At 36.3% G+C, this 21,218-nt stretch overlaps 1 protein-coding gene and 1 pseudogene across 1 annotated transcript in view; both read right to left on the minus strand.

The window, feature by feature from the left end:
- The window catches only part of RTN1 (reticulon 1), a 358,434-nt gene that overhangs the window by 324,854 nt on the left and 12,362 nt on the right, over window positions 1-21,218 (minus strand). The gene's annotated exons all lie outside the window — the stretch shown is intronic.
- LOC118829254 lies at window positions 9,506-9,838 on the minus strand (annotated as a pseudogene).

A 21,218-nucleotide genomic window follows, 5' to 3' on the forward strand; every position in this document is an offset into this window, starting at 1 on the left:
AAAGTACTTAGCACAGTGCCTGGCACATAGTAGGTGCTATATGAATGTTAGCTGTTATGAAAGCTAAAAGTGGAAGTTGGAGATAAAATAGAAAGCCCTTTGATTTAGTGGTTTCAGGATCCACACTCACAACTGGAGAGTTTTAGACATTCTGAAAGCCAATTTGGTGAAGGAGCAAAGAAAGAAAATCTGAGGGCAAATAAGAAGTGGTTCTTAAGTCTTTAATTCAGGCCCCTTCTATAATGCAAAAGTATTAAAGCAATTAGTGAGAATAAAATGCCAGCTCAATTATCGTTTTCTATTTTAAAGGTAGTTCATAAACCAACAAGTCAAACCCTAATAATTACTACAATTGATAGAGGAAAATTTCCAATGGGGAAAACATAAGAAGACATCCAAACATGAAGGAGAGAGTTTGCAGAAGAAGAAAATAGTTAATGATGTCATATTCTGCAGAGAAGTGAAGGATGAAAACTGGTGAAAAGGTCATCTGATTTGGCAGTTTAAAAAAAGAAAACATAACTAGTGAGTTGGGAGAGGGCACTTTCAGCTGAGTGAGACTGGAAACCAGACTGAAGGGTTGAGAGGTTACTACATGGGGACAAATTTGAGAAATATTGTATAGGTAGAAATGAAAATATTAAGCAACTGGATATATTGGGATGGGGGGAGAATGGGCAGCTGAACATACATTGATTTTGGGAACTTTGGTAACAAAAATGGTGATATCATTTACAGAGTTAGGGAAATTCAGAAGAAGGGTGACTTTGAGTGGAAGCATAATAAGCCCTTTTGGGGTCACGTTGAGTTTGAGATGCCTACAGGACATCCAGTTTGCAATGACCAATAGGCAATTGATGATATAGAACTAACACTCAAGGCTGGATAAAGATCTCTGAGTCACTGGCATGGAGATGATAATTAAACCAATGTAAGCACATGAGGTCACTAGGAGGGGGAATAGAGAGAACAAAACGGAATCTTGGGGAAAACCCACAATTAGAGGGTACTCTAGGCCAGACTCAACTCAGGCCAATCCACTGGTTCAAATTTGAGATCTGACAGAACAAAATACTCACAGAACCTTTAACATACCTAAAATAAAAAAGTTACTTAACAATAAAATGATTCAATAAAGATACAACACTAATTTAATTGGCCAGCAAATCCCCCCCCCCGCCCCCACCTATTGAGCCTGGAGTCAGAAAGACCTGAGTTCAGATCTTTTCCCAGACATATATGATCCTGGGCAAGTCCCTTAACCTCTTTTTGTCTCAGTTTCCGCATCTAAAAATGGGGTTAACAGTAACACCTACCTTGTTGTGAGGATCAAATGAAATAATATATTAAGTGTTCAGCTTAGATATGTTGACTTGTACAATGTTTCTAAAGCCAACTCCTCAAAGGATGGGTCTTTTACACTTCAGTCAACTAGGAAACCATACCAAGGACTCAAGGCATTCCCCTAAAGGATCATTTTCCTAATACCTTAAATGGAAACTAGCCCAGCCTACATGAATTAAATGTTGCTCCAATAACAGGAGTGTAATGTGGAGGACGATCCAGCAAAGCAGTCTTAGATGGAATGATCACATTGAGACACTTGTCCCTTTTCCTTTTCCCACTCTCCTTTCTTTCTGATGGTACAGAATCAGCATTTGCTGCTTCTTATGGGGCAGGAAGATGGTCTAAACATGACTATAGCCTTAGGGGGTCCCTCAGATCTCAGGCTTGGCCCCAGGCAAATGGCAGCCATTTTTAGTCCCACCAGATTCATGCGGCTAATTAGAACGGTATAGGCTAGAGCAGGGGTGGGGAACCTGTGGCCTCCAGGCGGCCCTGGGCCACAGTATCGCTGATGATTTTCACATATTTATTCTACAAAGTCTCATGTATTTCCAGAAAGTGGGAACAGAAATTGTTATGTCAGACACTTATTAGCTGTGTGAACTTGGTCAATTAACTTAACCCTGTTTGTCTCAGTTTCCTCATATGTAAAAATGAGCTGGAGAGGGAAATGGCAAACTACTCCAGCATTTTCGCCAAGAAAACCTCAAATGCGGTCATGAAGAGTTGGCCGTGACTGAAAAATGACTCAACAGCAACAAATTACAATTTAGTCTGTCCCTCTGGATCCAAACTGGATAGGCTATTTTTGTTAATTTGGCAACTAATGTGCTGCTTCATCAAAAATTAGATCATGCTGAACAAAAATACCCATAATTTTAGGTGCTGAGGATATATACATTATCGCTTTTGTATCCAGGAGTTTGTGATGTTCCCTCTGAAATGTCATAGAAAAGAGCCATCTTCAACATCTTTTCCTTTTTTTTTCCTCTTTTTTTTGGAAGGGAGAAGGCAGGGCAATTGGGGTTAAGTGACTTGCCCAAGGTCAACTGTCTGAGGTCAAATTTGAACTCAGGTCCTCCTGACTCCAAGGCCGGTACTCTATTCACTGCGCCACCTAGCTGCCCCCCAACATCTTATCTACACTCTCTAGTACAGTAGTTCTCAAAGTGTGATCTTGGCAAGACCCTTTCAGGGGGTCTGCAATGCGGTCAAAACTATTTCCATAATAATACTGATACCTTTAAATATCTAAAGTAGTAGTTGTGACATATACAACCTACATAAACAAAAGTTTCTTGGGATTATTAACAGAGTAAAAGATCTAAAATTTTGAGAGCTATTGTTCTACTACAACCTGACAACTCTAGAAAAGGGCTATGCTGACCACATTTGTTTTAGTTGTATGTAATTCTCCCCAGTCTTGTCATAGAATACAATGGAGTCAGCAAGCACAACCCAGATACTGCTCCAAGGAGTATTCTATCTTCTCCTGCCCTAACACCATTGTAAAAGACTTAACTACTTTATAGGCAAATCTGAATTATTTTTTCTCTGTTGGCTAGAGGTAGAACACAAAACTTTTATGTTTTCCCTGAGCATGGAGAAAGGGCTTACCACTTTCTTAAGTTTCCTCTAGGGAAGGAAACATGGAAAGGTATCCAACATGCTTTGTGATGGTAGTCTAACCCTATTTGGAGGCAATATACCAAATATTACTACACATAGACTATCCAAACTTGCAGTCTGTCTTCTTTTGCATAAGGGAGACATTTCCCCTCCCCATTCTGACTCCTACATAAAACTGGGAAGAGATGCTCAGGATTTCCTTTTGTGAAAATGCAAGAATCTACTCTCCATCTCTGTTTTGCCCCACTCAAAGTGTGTGTGGCCAGGGAGGGGGAGTGCGGGGGGGAGGTTGGTCGGGATTATTGTCAAGAGAAAATGGTAGAGAAAATCACCAATAGGAAGATCACAGCTCAGGAAATATCGTAGTTTATAATATATCCCTGCAAAGACCAATCAAAGGGTATCAGAAATAAATAAGGCACCTGGGTAACCACACAATCTGAAACATTAGCAAATACTTTCTAAGTAGAAATGACCAACTTTCAGTAGTTCAGGGACTCAGAGTACCTTCAAAATGGCTCTTTTCTGTTAATGTCATTTTGTAAAGGAAACAAATATAAAAATAAGATAAGGTAAAACATGTTTTCAATAATTTTAAGTTTGTATTCCTGATAGGTATTTTATCAGAGTCTTAAATGAGAATAAATAAGTATTGGTAGTACCTCATTTCATTTTTCCCATTTCCTTTTGACTTTTATATCTCTGGGATACATCTTCTTTCTTACACATTTGCTTCAGAGCTGAAGAAGGAAAGCTAAGGGGATTGATATGCCCAAGATATGAAAAGAACAAGAATCATGAAGCTAGATCCAAAAGGAACCTAAGAAGTCATTTAGTTTAATACCCGTATTTTACAGATGGAAAAATTGAAGCTAAAGAATGTTAAATGCCCAAGGTCACCCAGGTAGTAAATATCAGAGGTGGGATTTGAAGGAGATAATGTTTGTAAAGTGCTTTGTAAATCTTAAAGCACTACACAAATACTATTATTACTATTACCGATGCATCTATGATTGCAGCTCTTTACCCCAAAGGAACTCTGGTGTGCATTTTTATCTAGCTAATTTATGATTCATATATTTATTCAAAAGACACTTTAAATTTTATTGTTGAGTTGTTTCAGTCATGTCCAACTCTATCTGACCCCATTTGGGGTTTTCTTGGCAAAGGTACAGGAGTGGTTTCCTATTCTTCCTCTAGCTCATTTTATACATGAGGAAACTGAGGCAAACAGGATCAAGTGACTTGCCAGTCACACAACTAGTTAGAATCTGAAGCTGGATTTAAATTCAGGTCTTTTCTGACTCTAGGGCCATTATTCTAGCCACCGGGCCACCTAGCCATCTTCAGTTAACATAGTTTAAAAAGGGTCTGGTTTGCATTGCCCTCCTGAAGATAACATAATGCTATTCCTACCACTGTTGCCCTTTAGACCAAGCTGATAGTTCTAGACAGGGCTGGTTTTACTGAAACTTATTTATATATGTTTGCTTGTATTTTTGTTTTTCCCTTCAAAGATCACATTAGTCAGCTTAGAAATTGAGTAGCCAAAGCTGATTAGTACATGTATCCTTATAGCTTTTGGGGGGTATATTTACCATCAGGGTTTTATATATTATGAATACAATCTATAGTAAGGTTTATGAGGTACATGGTTGAAAATCTGTTCCTCAGCACCTAGATATGAACTTAAAAATGAAGGTCATTGGAGTTAAAGAGGGTGAGGAAATGTGAAACCATAGTATTGGATCATCAATATGGATGCTGAAGGTACCAAGGGTGATAGCAGATGATAGGATAAAAAACTGTGATACAAGTTTTGAATATACTGAAGAAGGTAGAAGCGTGTTTTAGAGGTCAGAAAAAGACAGAAATAAGGACAAGAAGAGAGTGGAAGGGACAGCTGGCACAGAGTACAAAGAATAACAGACTGCTGAGTAACAGTAGGGAAAACTAGTCTGGAAGACACAGAAAGGAGGAAGGAAATATCAACCTTTCTTCTTCATTTTGGGAGTAAGAGGAAAAGAGTAGGAGTACTGTATGCTGCAGAAGGTCTCTAAGGAAGTGGTATGTTACAGAGGGGGCTCAGTTTTTCAGTTAAAACACAGAAATAGAAGGGAAACATAGTAAAGGTGAAAAATTGCTTAAAACTTACCCTGAAGAGGTATGCCTCTTGAAAAATCATGTCTATTGAAAAAAATAGTCTGCATCAGTAATTAAGTTTAGAATCTGTCCAATAAACTTAGTCATTGGACTGATTTCGTTACCATCATTCATTCATTTTCACCATCTTTAATTTAAAATACAACAAATACTGCACAGTAGGTTTTGCAAACAACATTTTAAAGATCAGAGGCTACAGAGGAGGAAGATTTAGATTTATATTAAGCAAATAAATGGGTTAAGATTTAGGTCAAAATCCCAAAGTGTTCTGTATCTGGCCTCAATTTGCTCCACGAAAAGGGTGCTTTGAGAGTCCGTAAATCCTCTCAGGACTGCTTTTCCCTGCCTTGTCACAAGAATACAGGTTAGCCTAGCAATGGTGGATTCCTATAGTGCCTGGATGAAGAGAACAAAAAAAAATCCTCAAAATCTGTAAAATTAATAATGCATCTTTGTGGGCTTTCCAAGTTGTTTAAATCTTATAAACATAGATTGGAGACAAAAATCAAGATTCTCATTCTTCCTTCCTACTCACATTACTACAGAAGATGGGAATTCATTATATTGCTTATTTGAAAAGGAAAAGGGGTATTGGGGATACCTGGGGTAAAACAGAATCATTTCAATAGAACTCTGAGATTTTTAAGGTTATACATATTCTGGACTTTATCGATTCTGGTAACTTTTGTATGTTTTTCCTCAGTTGTTTCTTCCTGCTAAGACGGGGAAGACATAAGCTGTGTGATGGCCTATATGGCCATCATGTTTCTGCACAGTCAGGTTCTTCTCAGGGTCTACATAAGAACTGTGAGCCTATGAATGACATAACCTTCTTCCCTAAACATCCTATTTGTCCCATGACACACTGTCCCATAGTATACAAAGGGATAATTCCATAAGGGTCTTTTGGCTTTTGCATAACAAGAAACCTAGGTCTAGGCAGAAAAGCACTTTTCTTTCCAGTCCCAGAAATTTCTTTTGCTGAAAATAGTATGATACCTTCTAATTAAAGAGGCAAGAAATCCCGTATCTAGACAAAAAGGATGTTAAGTCTAGAAAAAAAAAGAATTGATATGAATAATTTTGACCGAGTCAGTGGTGACCTTGAGACTCCTTTTCAATATCATAAAACCATGGGTGGGAATCACTCTAAGATTTACGATCATTCTCACACTTCCAATTTTCCTTATCATCTGAGTCTTCTTGCTTCAATCCTGTGGATAAATTAAGGAACTTTATTAAGCTGAAAATCAAAAACTTTACATAAGTCCACCATAATAAATATTGTAATCATTTGTATTTGTTTTAACGAGAAAAGTTGTTGGAGGGGAAGAAAATGAGACTTCCTCAGCAGTTGCTGTTCCATGACATGCTTTGTTCAGCTCATGTTGAACTGCTAAGTTGCCTTCAATAATAGCTCATCTGAGGAGATTATTGTTTTCCTCCTTGATTCTTAATTTGCATTTGGCAGTGACTGAAGGGCTCATGGAAAAACAGTAATGTAAAGCTCTCTCTAGTGCCAAAACCCACAGCTATTTCTATCAATTGAAAGCATTGCTAATTGAACTTTACAAGGGAATCAAATAATATGACTGCTACAAGTGAGTCATTCAGGAAGAACTACTGGAAGACATCTAAAATAGAATAAATCTCAGTGCACAAATATGGATCTTCCACAGGTAAGGCAAGATCTGTTAAATCATTATATGGGTTCATACTTTGGTTTACCCAGAATATCTCCCATCTCCTATCAAATGGTGTAACATCTGGAGACCAAATTTTTGGCAGGTGCATTTGAAGCTGTGAAATGAAATCAACTTGGAATAGCACCCAGAGGAAAAGTCATTCCTTGAATTTACTGTGAGTTTTCCTTATTGGTCTCCAGTCCTTCAGTTATGGGAAAAAACTAAATGAGATAACTAATTCTTTCCTGCTAGATCTTTATGTAATGTATCTATTTTTAAATAAGAATTTCCATGGTACTTGATTATCTACCTCTCCATCTATTCATCCCTCTATTTACCTAAAAATCTGTCTATCCACCTACTTACCTATCTATATGGAAATTCTCATTTGAAAACAATAATAAAAAAAAGGTTTTATTATCTAAATGTGATGGAATTCTAAAAATCAACCAAAATACATTGCCTTCTATGTACTCAGCACTGTGCTAAATACTGAAAAGAAGAAAAAGAAATGACCAGACACAATCTCTGCCCTCAAATAAATTACAATATAGGTTTGAGAGAAGTGATGAGGCAGTAATGTATTGGTATTAAAAAATCTTGTAGATAACAAAAGGGAGAAAGGAATAAGCTTTTATTAAGCACCTTCTCTAGGCCAGGTCCTTTACAAGTATATTCTCATTTAATCCTCACGACAACCCTGAGAGGTAGGTGCTATTATTATCCCCATTTACAGTTGAGGAAACAGAAGCAAGAAAAGTTAACTAACTTGACCAGGGTGATACAGCTAGTAAGTGTGTGAGGTTGGATTTGAACTCAGATCTTCCTGATTCCAGGCCAAGCACTCTATCCACTAGGTCAGGTAGCTACCTCAATGAAAAAAATCTGAGGCATTACTAGTCTAGGGGGTGATCTCCCTAAGACCATACTATTAGACTTATTGACATCATAGGGAAGGCATTATACTTAGAGACTCAGATATGAGTCCAGCCACATCCAATAATTAATTATGTGGCCTTGCGCAAACTACTTCAAACTTTAATTCTTGGCTCTTTAATCCTTTTCTGTAAAGGTTAGTTAATACTCATACTCTCTATTTCACTAGGTTCCATATAATCAAATAAGGTATATAAAGTGCTTTATAACTGTAAAATACTCCATAAAATGAGGATGTTAATAGTATTAGATTACTGACCCCAAGACCTCACTATGTATGGTCTTTTCAAAGATTCAAGATGCCTCTGTATGGAAGTTAACGTCCTGAACTATAGCACAAAGAAGGTAGTGGGACAGAGTAGCAGAAATTATCTTTATAGATATTTTTCCTTTCTCTCTCCATATTCAATTCAATTCCATTCAAAACGTATTTTATCCAGTATTTTCAGGGTGCTTGGCAATACGATTTTTTAAAAAGTGCCCCTGCCTTCTGAGATCTTATTATATTCAGGGCAGATTCAATTTAGTAGACATTTATTAAGTTTCTACTGCGTACAAAAATTTGTATCAGACATGAAAAAGTTTAGACAATCCAAGGGTCTTGTAACTGATAGTCTAGGTGGGATATGAGACATCAAGAGACAGCTATAAAACAAAATAATAATAGCTGCATTTGGCAGATGCAAAACAGTTCTGTGTAAGGTTTGACACAGAAATTTAATTTTGTCTTTCCAAAAAGAGGAGGCCTGAAAATCAATTAGCCATCTCAGGAGTCTGGAGTCAGAGTCTTATGTAAATCTAGTTAATGAAGCCCTTTGACTTGCCCATCTTGGGTGTTTCTAGGCAATGACATTATGCAGGGGTGCTGCACCGCCCGTCATCTTACCTGCTTTCTGAGGTAAGTCCAAAAGTAAGTCTGTCAGTACAGATCCCTGGGTGTTTTCCTAAGGTGTGCTGCAATAATCCCTGAGCTGGAAAGCTTTCTAAGACTGTCTCCTGAGGAAAGTTATTTATTCATGAACGAGGCATAAATCTGGAGGTTTGGAGAGAGATGTTGATGAAAAGCCTTCTCTCCATAAGAAGAAACCTCTTTTTTAAAAAAATTCTGGAGTCAAAAGAAGAGAGTTAAGATCTACTACTATTTTAAGAACAAAAAGAAAAATTATGATTTAAAACCGGCTATGCAAATACACTAGCCAAGAGTTTGTTTAAAATAAGTGAATTAGGCTAGATACCCTAAACCAATCATTTTATGAACATATGTATATTTTCCCACTAAAATATAATTCATAATGCATAATTTATAATGCATAATAGATTCTTCATATATATATGCACACATACACATATACATGTATACACACAAAAACATACACACATATGCTTACATATTTTCAAAGGATCTCATACAATTTTAAGGGCAAATTTCTGCTTTTATAAGATATTAATACCTAACATTTGTATAGCTCCTTATAGTTGATATGGTACTTTACATACTTTACCTTATTTTGATTTTTGAAACACTGTGAAGCAGATAGTGCAAATGTTCATATTCTCATTTTACAGGTTAAAAACAGATTCAGAAAGATTAAATGATTTGCCCATGAACACACAGTTACGAAATGGTAGATTTCTATTTCAAATGTGCATCACCAAATCCACTCTTCTTTTTAAGAAAAACAAACAAACAAGTTTTGGCCCATTTATTAAAGTATATACTTTTGTACTGTTTACTTCTCACTTGTCTATTCTGGCATGCTTCTAATGATATCAGAATCACCTGGATCAATGATAGCCAGTGTACATATTCTGTAGTACTTCCCACATGCTGTACCCAATTCAGCGTTATTGCCACTGTAGTGATGTAGGCCAGTTTTGGCCAACATAGCATAATATTCAATCTCTGATTTCCTCAAGGCTGGGCAGTTGTTAGCTAAGATGACCACTTTGGCTTTGCCTTGTCAGATCGTTTTCAGGGTCTGTTTGTAGACCAACACATATTTGCCACTTTTCATGACCAACTGGAGCCTCGAGTTGATGGACTCCAGAGACATTTTTGTCATCTTTACGGCCACCATCTTCTTGCCTGCGGTGCGGGAGGACCCTCAGCTAGAGACCTGCTGCCAAGATGGCCGCCAAATCCACTCTTCTTTAAATCATGCACCTCTCATAGCAAAATAATCATTAAAATTGGAATGGCCATTAGTCTTAAAGTCTTCATGTAATTCATCATCCCTGCCAATGCATAATTTTTTTCTAAAATATCCCATGTCCATAGTCATCTTGTCTTTTGTTAAATGCTTCCAATGACATGAAGTTCCCTATATTTCAAGGTCTCCCATTCCCATTTTTAAACACCTGTGACTTCACAGTAGTTTCCTGGTTTAAAAACAGGTAGCAGGACTTATTGAATGTGTTTGAAGTTGTAAAAGTTGAAGTACCAAGATACTTGCCCAACATCCACATGCTATAATCAAATTTAAATGACTTAAACTTAATCTCTCTTAAGCTTAAACTTTAAAAAAATCTTATGGCTTTGGTCATATTGATTTAAAAATACATCCTCAAAAACAAACTTTCTCAGGAAGTAAAAATTTAAAAAATTTTTATTATAAAAGAGGACACTGAAAAACATAAAACCTTTTTGACTTTGTTACTTTGTTAGGTTTGCAATTCTGCCTGAGCATCAATGCAGATCTCATCTCCTTCCCAGGTCTGATCTCATGCAAATCTCATGTATGCTTTCCCATCAATTCTCTAACTTTTTAATAACTCTTCTTGGAAAGTAAAAATTCCTCATAGTGTAGTCCATTATAGCGGGCCACTCAGATTTACCCTAGTAACATCCTCCTTTGACTCCCTGCTTCAGTATGACATCCATTTTCAAGGGCAGAAATCAGTTATACTCTCAAAAGAGAAAGGCATCATATTAAAGTGGATATAGTAATGTATTTTACAAAAATCATAGAATTTCAGAGTTCAAAAGAGATCTCATTAGCCATCTAGTCCAATCCATTAACAAAAGGAATTCCCACTACAATGTGTCTGACAAGTGGTCATCCAGCCTCTTCATGAAGACTTATCTATTATTGGGTAACCTACCACCTTGAGAATGTTTCCCTCTAAATGTTAGGAATTTTTTCCAGGTTTTTCCCTCTGGTGTCAAGCAGAAAAAGCCTTAATTCTCTTCCATATGATTGAGAAAGTTAATTCATTTGGACCCCTACGCTATTCCAATCAGTATTAATCAATTCGATATGATTCCATGGTCCTTCAAATTTGTTGTTGTTCAGTCATGTCTAAATCTTCATGACCCTTCTTGGGATTTTCTTGGCAAAGTTGCTGACATGGTTTCCCATTTCTTTCTCCAGCTCATTTTAAAGATGAGGAAACTGAGACAAACAGGGATAAGTGATTTGCTCACGATCATACAGTTAGTAAATATCTGAGGCCAGATTTGAATTCAGGAAGATGGGTCTCCTTGACTCCAGATCCAGCACTCTATTCACCGCACCACCTAGTTGTCCCAGTCTTTCAAATACTTAAAGACAATTATTATGTCTTCCCTTACATTTCACCTCCCCTATATCAACCAGTTTTCTCATCTCCAGGGTAAACATTCCCAGAAACTGATCTGCAGAATGAAGACCAGGGTTCAAATCTTGGCTTTCCTACTTGCTACCAATATGGAGACTTACCTTCTATGGATCTCAGTTTCCTTATCTGTAAAATAAGAGGTTGGACTTGATGACCTCTAAGGTCTCTTCTAGCTATGAATCTCCAATCTTATGACAGCTGTTTATGGTATGTAATCAATTAAATAAAATGAATGCTCACAAAATTCCATTAACAACAAATATAATAAGTATAAAAATGAGGGTCAATTAAAACAACCAATAATTCACCTCCATTGATAGTAACTACCTTAATCAAGTGAGACTAACTACTGAATCAATCCAACAAGGGTATTAGACTAGGTTTGAGAAGTCCTTACTGGATAAAATGAAGTTGCATAGAAGCTGTCTTGGTACTTGATTCAGTCATGACCTTACTTCTTCTTCTATAAAAGCGCACACCATTTTGGAACTTAGGATTCCAGCATCTGATGACCTAGAAGAACAGTCTAGCCAAGTCCCTAAGGGGAAATTATTTGGCGGGGGTGGGGCGGGGCAACCTTGACCAGAGGAGGACCTTGTTGAATTTAGAAAGTTGGGAAATTTGCACTTTTCATCAATATCTTTAGCAGCATCTCCAGACCAGCAACAACTGATGCCCCTATCTGCAACAAGAACCAAAGACAAACTAGACATACTGAGGAAAGACAGGAGTCCAGCAGAAAACAATACTAAGTCTAAATGGAACTTTGTGAGGGGAGAAAAGGATTACTAGAAAGTGGGAGTTGCAAATTACCTTTTTGTCACACATTCTCTAAGCTTGTACCCACTTTCCCCTGGACTCCACATGTACTGATGGGAGAGTGTGTCACAGATTTTTTTTTCTCAGAGAGGGGATGTTCTGTACAAATTCTCCTTATTATTTGACCTTAGTAAAAGACAATTAAATCTTGCTAAGCCCAGTTAGTCTGATAATTATGGAGGAAAGCACACTGGTGAGGGCTTGTGCTACAGCATTAGAAGGACATCTCTCCAGCTTCTTAAGGTCCCCTAGAAATATGAGGGGAGAAGTAGCAGCCACCCCTTGGGGACCCAGCCTACTCCTGTTAGTTGAATTTGGGAGGGTAGCTCCAGAACATGTGCTATAGAAGTCTGAGACCATTCAACTTCAACCCATCCTTAAACAAGAATCCTCTTTTGTCCATATCTAACAAGTGGTCATCCAGTGGCAAAAGGACCTTTAGTAAGGGGAAGCCTATTACCTCCAAAGCAAGCCCATTCCACTTCGGGTAAGAAGTTTTTCATAACATTGAACAGGCAAGGGGGCAAATCATGTCTAAGCCCTCCCACACTGAAAATGCCTCAAATATATGAAGGCCTATATAATTCCTTCTCAGTTTTCTTTTCTCCAGGCTAAACATATCCTAATCTTTCAAGCAATCCTTCCATGACAAAATCTCAAAGCCCTTCACCACAGTAGCTGCCCTCCTCCAGATATTCAATGAAACTTATCAATATCCTTCATAAAATGTGGCACCTGAAACTCAGCATAATACCCCAGATGTGGTCAGAACAAGGCATTTATATTGAACTAACTGTAGTTAAAAATGGACTTCTATGACTATCTACCTAGGAGAGAGGTTTTGCTATCTGCAGAATGACACAGTCAATAAATTTAAAAATCCATATTTCTGGGAGTTGTTCTCACATCTAGATATGTGCTAGGAAGAGGAGTAGGTTAGCCTTGCTTTTTAGAGGTATTATTTACAAAGCATTCATTTCTAAAGTGGTTTTGATGTTTCTAATAGTTCTTTTCCTGAAGTCCTAGTGTAAGTTGCTTTTAAAGATACCTACCTCTAATTTTTTTCTGCAAAAAAATGTTGCCCTATATTTGCAAAGAGTTGAAGAAATCCAGGCAAGAGTTTTTCTCCAGGTTAGTACTTGAACTAAATAAATTTCTTCTCCGTAGTCTTCTTATTCTATTTCTGCAGACATAATAATGATGAGCAAAATGCTTAACATAAATACTGTAGTAGCTCCTTTTTTGAAAAATAGTATCAGATGCCTGTAACTTCCCAACCTTTTAACTACATTATTAATTCAGAATTATGATCAAAAGACAATACAGCATGAGATTTCTCTTGTATCCATAGGAAAGTATTGCTAAACTAATTTATTTAGTTATTAGTTTTTAGTTTAGTTTATTAGTTATTAGTTTATTTTATTAGTTTATTATAATCAGTTTAGTTATTAGTTATTAATTTATAGTATAACAAGATGGGGAAGGGAGAATAGTCTGTCTATTAAAAAATGTTTTAAAGAACTTTATTCATTTTTATGTATAACCTAAGCTGATCTGGGCATGCCCAGTTCAGGTAACATAATAAAAAATTGACATACAAAATATAAATCATGTTTATTACTTAAGTAGGTCTGGCAGGATCTGTTTGGTAATTACTAGTCATATATTCAGGTTACCATATATACTTGAAAGAAATTAAAGGGCATTACTATTTTTAAAACTTCTGTAGTTCAAACTTGTCACTAATTCAGAATGTCCTTCCCTTTAGTCAGTCAAGTTTTGCTAGCTTTACTTTTTTGTATTATCATTGTCTTTAGCTACATTAATTCTAATGTTACTGAATTTCTAATAAGCAAATCTTATTTGGGAAGGGGATCCTCTATATATGAAAAGACATAAATAAGACTCTCACAAGATGACAGGGTATGGATGAGCTATGATCCTCCCTGATGAAGGAAAATCCCACAATGAGAAGAGCACAAAAAGTCCTGAATTCTATGTCCCAGACTAGATTTTAAGCTCCTTAATGACAGAAACTATACTGACACTTCTCTGTCTTCCTCATATCTAGTACAATGCTATGCATACAGGTGATTTTCAATAAATAGTTGCTATACATAGAGGAGATATTCAATAAATATTTTCTGGATAGATGAATTAATTATTGAGGTTTTTATCTTTGGTCTAATCATTTACTCCAAGTGTAGAGAGATGTATCTCACAGAAAGGGCCAGTTAGATGGCATAGTGTATAGAGTACCTAGCTTGGAATCAGGAAGACATGAATTCATATCCAGCCTTGGATACTAGTTGTGTGACCCTTGTCAAGTCACTTAGCCCTGTTTGCCTCAGTTTCCTCATCTGTTAAATGAGCTGAGGAAGCAAATGGAAAACCACTCCAGTATCTTTTCCAACCAAAAAAAAACCAAAACAAAAATAGATGGGGTCATGAAGAGTCACACATAACAACATTTCACAGAAAATCTAAAATATTTCTGTTTCCTTATTTGCAGGATGAGGGAATTCAGACCAGATTACTCTAACAAGGTCATCTTGTGAGATTCTTATTTATGCTATGATACTATGATCTTATGAAAGCTTAAACATTATTCTTGATACCACAGCAAAATACTTTTCTAGTGTATATATCCATAAAGATATTAGAATACATAACAAAAATGGAAATTTGGGTTTTATTGCTTTCCCATTACAGGAAAATGGCATATTCTTAAGTAGATAGTAGTATTTCTGCTCCCAATAAATATAGAAGTAAAGCAAGAAAGTCTACTATTTCCACTATTGTTCAATATCATTCTGGAAATACTAGCAATAACAATAAGACAAGAGAAAGAAATTAAAGGAGTAAATATAGTTTAAGAAAAAATAAACCATCTCTACTTATAACATCATAATTTACTTTAAAAATTTTTAGATAATCAACAAAGATACAAATTGAAACAAGTGATTGCTTAAGCAAGGTTACAGGCTACAAAATAATTCCTCAAAAATCAACAGCATTTCTACATAATATTAACAAAATGCAAGACGCAATAAAAGAAAGGAAAATCCCATTTCAAATAACTTAAAAATGGGCAAAATATTTAGAACAGTTCTGCTAAGAGTTGCCTCATGTTTACATTTAATAGGGGAGAAGACACTGAAAGAAAGTGCAGAAATCCTTGACTTCTGTAATTGTAAGTAATGTCCCTACTACTTGGATATAACACTATTAAAAATTCTCTCCTTGAGGCTCTTGTCTGCATGAGCACAAGTTAGATTGATATGCATTTAACAAGCATGCCCTGAGACCATAATGGTCTCAATCTGTTTTCATTGCATCCACTGAAATCAATATGCAGCAAAAAATTTCAGGAAAGGAACAAACAACCCAAGGTCCCAAGTTGGTTCAAGCCATTTCGATCAGGATAACAAACTGTTAAAATATAATTAGTGACCTTTTTAAAAACTACATAAAATGAAATCCAATCAATCATTACCTTCTTTCCTATTATCAACACCTCCAATGTAGTACATGAGAATTCTCAAGAAATACACTGTAAAGTCACTGCCATTGACTTTCCTTAACCCACTGCTACATTCTGATTAACTTCTGTACAAATAGGGTTTACCTAAATATCTGCTAAGGTAAGCCTTCTTTGCAAGATGTTAATTCTTAACAGAGACAGCTACATGTTTCTAAGAGCAATTATCTGACATCCAGCCTCCTCACTATAAGGAGAATGGTGTTTTGGATCCCTTTACATGTTGGGAATCTCCAACTCCAAATCAAAATAAAATATACCTGAATTACAACACAGTGGTTCCAACTTAATCACAAGAAAAAAAAACATTCTGATAATTATATTTATTAAATTTCCAGATGTACTTATAAGCAAGTTTGTAGAATTTCCATTTCTTGAGTTATCTAAAAATGGAACATGTTATCAGATATTTTCCTGAGACAATATAACATAGCCTTGTTAGAGACCGGAGGAATGAACTATTAAATCACAGATACAGTTTGCCATCACTGAAAACTTTACCAAGATCCAACTCAACTTCCCCCTCCTACAGGGAAAATAAAACAAAGTTAGAAAATACTTCACTATTCAACAGATTTTTTTTTACTGCTCCAGGTTTCAATGACTGATCTCCACCTTCTCACAACTCCTACCACATTTATAGCCTACATTTGCACAATTTAGCACTTAGCTCTCTCTTGTTTATTGTTCATTTTCTCAAATTAATGCTAATTCTACACAGATGAACCTTATTCCCAAGAATTTGATTTTACAAGAGACTAGTCAGCTAAGGAGAAACAATATAGGTCTGAGAGTTGTGAGAAGGATTCTTAATAGAAAATGAGGAACTCACCCAATTATAATGAGAGAAAGGGAGAAGAACACTCCCTCACCTCAACTGTTGATCCAATCAGTTGGCAAACATTTGTTGGGCACTTACTGTGTATTAAACTATGCACATAATATAGCTTTTCGTATAACAGGATTCAAGGAGATAATAGGCTTGGTCCCTTCCTTCAAGAAGCTCTTGAGGAGCCAAAAAAATACTCATAAGCAGGTAACCAACAATACAAGGTAGCATATGAGAAGTATTGGAATAAGTGATAAGATACTTTTGCACTAAAGAGTTTCAAATCTAGAAACGATGGCTTATTTTGAGGGTATTGGGAAGGTACTGAGGAGGAAGTCAGGGCATGGTCTTAACAAAGGTCTTCCCATATATCCAAATGCAAGGAAAAATGAATGCAGGCAAAATATCTGAAAGGTTGGTAACACTTCTGACAAAGATCTTCACAGTTAATCAGTGTGTGCCTTAAAATACCTATTTTGGCTTTAGAAAGCAACACCTTATTGGACCCAAAACCCAACATCCCTGGACTTCTGGCAGAAAAAGACTAAGAAAGGATTATAACTAAAAACATCATGAACTTCTTTTTCCCCATGTCACTTCTTTTATATGCCATAGACTTCATTATTTAAAGTCCTTCAATCAATGGAGGAACAAATCTTGGTATTTAAACATAATGGATTATTATTGCATGATAATAAAAATTATTATGAGGGTTTCAGAAAATTTGGGAAGACTTGTATTAACTGATGCAAAGTGAAGAAAGTGGACCTAAAAGAATGATATGCATGATGGCCACAACAATGTAAAGGAAAATAGCCCTAAGAGACATTAGATTTCAGATTACTGTAATGACCAATCTTAATTCAAAAATACTGAAAATATTTTTCTCTTTTAATAGAGAAGTATTAGACTATGCATGAGAAATGTAGCATATGCCATCAGACATGGATAGTATGCCAGTTTTGCTTCTTTGGTACAAGAGAGGGTTCTATGGAAGAAAGTTCAAATTATACCAAACATTAATAAAATATTTTCTAAAATTTATAGACTTGAAGTTTTCTTTAGTCTCACCTTCCCATCGCCAAGAAAAGAAACGATCTGATTTCACTTTTGTCAGATGGTTTCATATATTATGCTGACTCTTATAGTGCAATGTAATGTACAATGTAATGATTAATATTCAGTATATAAATAATGGTAATTATGATTAATATTAGTTGATATTATTAATTATTATTATTACTAAACGTTAATAATAATAGATGTTATTATTGTTACCTACAGGGAATATACATTACACCATTCTACTATGGTTGCTTGGACATCCTCTAGGTCTAGGGTTTACTTCACTGATATTGGGAATTTCCAGATGAGGAAACTACCCCAATACAGTCTGGCACCTTTTCTGCAACTGACACCTGAGTTGTCTGACTCCAGAGCACAGGCTTTTTCCACTCTATTACACTGCTTTCCAGTTTCTCAAAATACTTTTTTGCTTTGTTAGGAAAGGATTTTATTATTTGCACTTGACAGATAAAAAAATTAAAATAAAAATGACAGGTTCATCAATCAACCAATCAATAAACATTTATCTATTAAGCATTTCCTAGGAATCAGACACTGTGCTAAGACAAATGGATACAAAGAATCAAAAACAGTTCCTACCCTCATGGAGCTTACATTCTAAGCTTACTAATACCAACAGGGTCTGTCAACCAAACACTTAGTGGGAAAGTACTTGAATTTTCCTATACTTCTTCCTCCCAGATGATCTCAGGAGAAGAAGAAAAGAAAGGGAAGGTAGACCCTCCCTTCTGTGGTTTTCTACCTTCAGGCAAAAGCACCTTCTTCCTCTATAACACCCATTTTCCCATTGAAGATAGCTCTCAAGCCTTTATTATCCTTACTTTCAGAGACAGAAGTATAAGACACTTCTTAAAAAATCTGTTGCTATGAGTGTCCATAGAGTAAGATAAAAAGAGAATTAACTGGACTTGGAACAAAAATATTTGGACTTGGTGTAATAGGATCTTGTACAAGTCATTTAACCTCCAAAAACTCTGTTTCTTCATCTGTTAATCAGGGATGATATTTCTGCTACTTAATCCACAAGGTTGTTGTTGGGGACATGCTTCCTAAATTTTAAAAACTACACAGAAGAGGCAGCCTGGGGAGTTGAACGAGCACTGGAATTCAGCCAGAGGCCCTGAGTTTACCTCTCTAGATCTAGGTTTCCTTAACTGTAAAATGAGGACGATTAACTAGATGATCTCTCTTCCACCTCTCAATCTATCACGCTATGAATAAATGTGAGCCATTATTGTTACTAAGAGTTAAGGCAGAAGCATATTGCTCTCTAAAGCATAACAGACTGGAAAGGAGTTCCCATTTAAACCTTCTCTCTTCCTGCTAGACTCTCTTAGGCTCTCAAGAGAGGAATGACAAAAGCAACTTCTACAAGTTCCAATCTATTCTTATGACTTCCAAAAGACATTTGGTCCACCTATATCATATCCAAGGAAGTATAATGTAAGCTCCTTGTATACAGAATTTAGGCCTCACACAGAGGGATTAGGAATAAAGACTGGACCTCTGATTCCGTTAATATAGGAAATGTCAGATGAAGAGATTCCCTCTATCTATGCAAATTGGCACCTCAGCTGAGAACTGATGGGCTCAGGGAGCTGGGTGGAAGAGTGAGAGTTAAGTGACTTGCCCTAGCACAATTAGGTACTTAGTAAACACTAGATGACTGACTTTTTCACACTACTTATGTTTATTCTCTTTATAGAAATAGTTTCCATCAGCAAACACCCCTTCACATCCTCAACAACTTAACCTGCCCAATTCCTAGGTTCCCCAGCCATTCATCTTGCCCAGTCTTTGTCCAAATGTGTGCCTTAAGCATTCAGTTTCACCATATACAAAGACTGTAAACTCCTTGAGGGCAAGACACTGTGTCATTTTTATCTTTGTGTCTATCTCCAGGGCCTACCACTGTATCTAGTAATAGTAAACTAATAAATATTTGTGGAATTGAATTGCATGAGTTCTAAACTCTTCTTTCCTTCCATTGCTATCATAAACACCTTCTTATCCAGACATTATGGGGCATAATATGATAACATCATTAACATTATAATCCCAGGTACCAGGGAGGCTGAGCTTGGGAGTTCTGACCTGCTATACAAATACAAATGCTATACAAATGCAGTTTCTGAACTAAGTTTGTTATCCCCAAGATGAGTCCCTGGGAGTAGGGAAACTATTGGGTTCCAGCTCAAAAACAGAACAAGTCAAAGCTGCCATGCTAATGAGCAGTATGACCAGACCTAGAAGTGATCCAGGCACTTCCAGCCTAGTGGAGATGGGGGCAGGATGGGAGGAGACTCAGTCTTCAAAAAATCAACAAACAAGCAAACACTACTATTACCTTGCCAACTTCCAGATCTAAGGGAAAAGCACAATTAATCCTTACTGATCCCAGCCCCTCCTTGATAGATTTCAAACAACTTGAACAATTGTTTCTCCAAGAATTGCATATTGCGCAATGATTTGTACAATGGAGATATTTAGATTTCCCAGGCTTGGTTGATAATTAAGAGGGGAGGTAGAAATAATATATTTATTTTGATTCCTATTCCATTCCCACCAAATCTTACCTGTCACTCTAATACACATCCTTCTTCTTTATAAAAAATATTGTAACACATGCCAGAATTTTCAATTCAACTGAACAATACGTATTGAGCACTTGCTGTGCTAGGTAGGCACTGTGGAGGATACAAGAAAAATATAAGACACACTCTGTATCCTCAAGGAGCTATAACTTGGTGTACTTATTTTAAGCATAAACATCATCAAAGATTGAAACTATTAAATTAAAAGGTTCATATTAAAAAAATAGTTCATGAGGCAGTCCACTAGACATGATTTTATGATGAGCAATACATTGGAGCAAGAGAAAAAAAGGTGAACAGGAGACAGGAAATGATACGTTTTCTTCGAAACATTTAAGAGTTAATAAATTATTAGGGAATTCTAGGATATGTCACTGCACTTGGCTATTTTGGAAATCATTCTTCGGTTCCTATAACAGTGAAAAAAAGAAAAATGGGGAGGATAAAAAAGTGTGAGATTAGAAATAGGGATAAAGATCAAGATGGAGATGGAGATGGACAAAGAGATGTAAAGAGAAAGATAGAAAAACATAGCCAGAAACTGAAAGAGTTACATATGGCAAGTGGCCTATTTCTGCCATGTTTGAATTATCTGACTGAGGCTGAACAGAATCATGAGGATTAATAGTACTTCATAGGTTATTAGGATATTAATGATAATTTGCAAATAGGTAGTTGACTATAACTTCAAATACATATACTAAAGAAATCTTTGGATTTGAGACTTCTGATTTGGAAGTTAGTTGTAGTTTTGTGGGTACTGTTCCTGATTTCATTTGCTTATTACTTTTCTTCTTTGAGACACATACCTAAATGATGCAGTCATCTAAAGTTGGAATTATCATGTCCTCAACATGGGAAGAAATACCTTTCTTTCTGTGTTTCCCTAGTTAAAATGATAACAGCATTTCAGCACAGTGTGGTGAATAGAGCACTGGATGTGGAGTCAGAAGAGATGAATTTAAATTAGACAGTTCTAATGCTTAGATTTT

This window comes from Trichosurus vulpecula, chromosome 8, assembly GCF_011100635.1.
Source record: "Trichosurus vulpecula isolate mTriVul1 chromosome 8, mTriVul1.pri, whole genome shotgun sequence".
In the NCBI taxonomy this organism is placed as follows: domain Eukaryota; kingdom Metazoa; phylum Chordata; class Mammalia; order Diprotodontia; family Phalangeridae; genus Trichosurus; species Trichosurus vulpecula.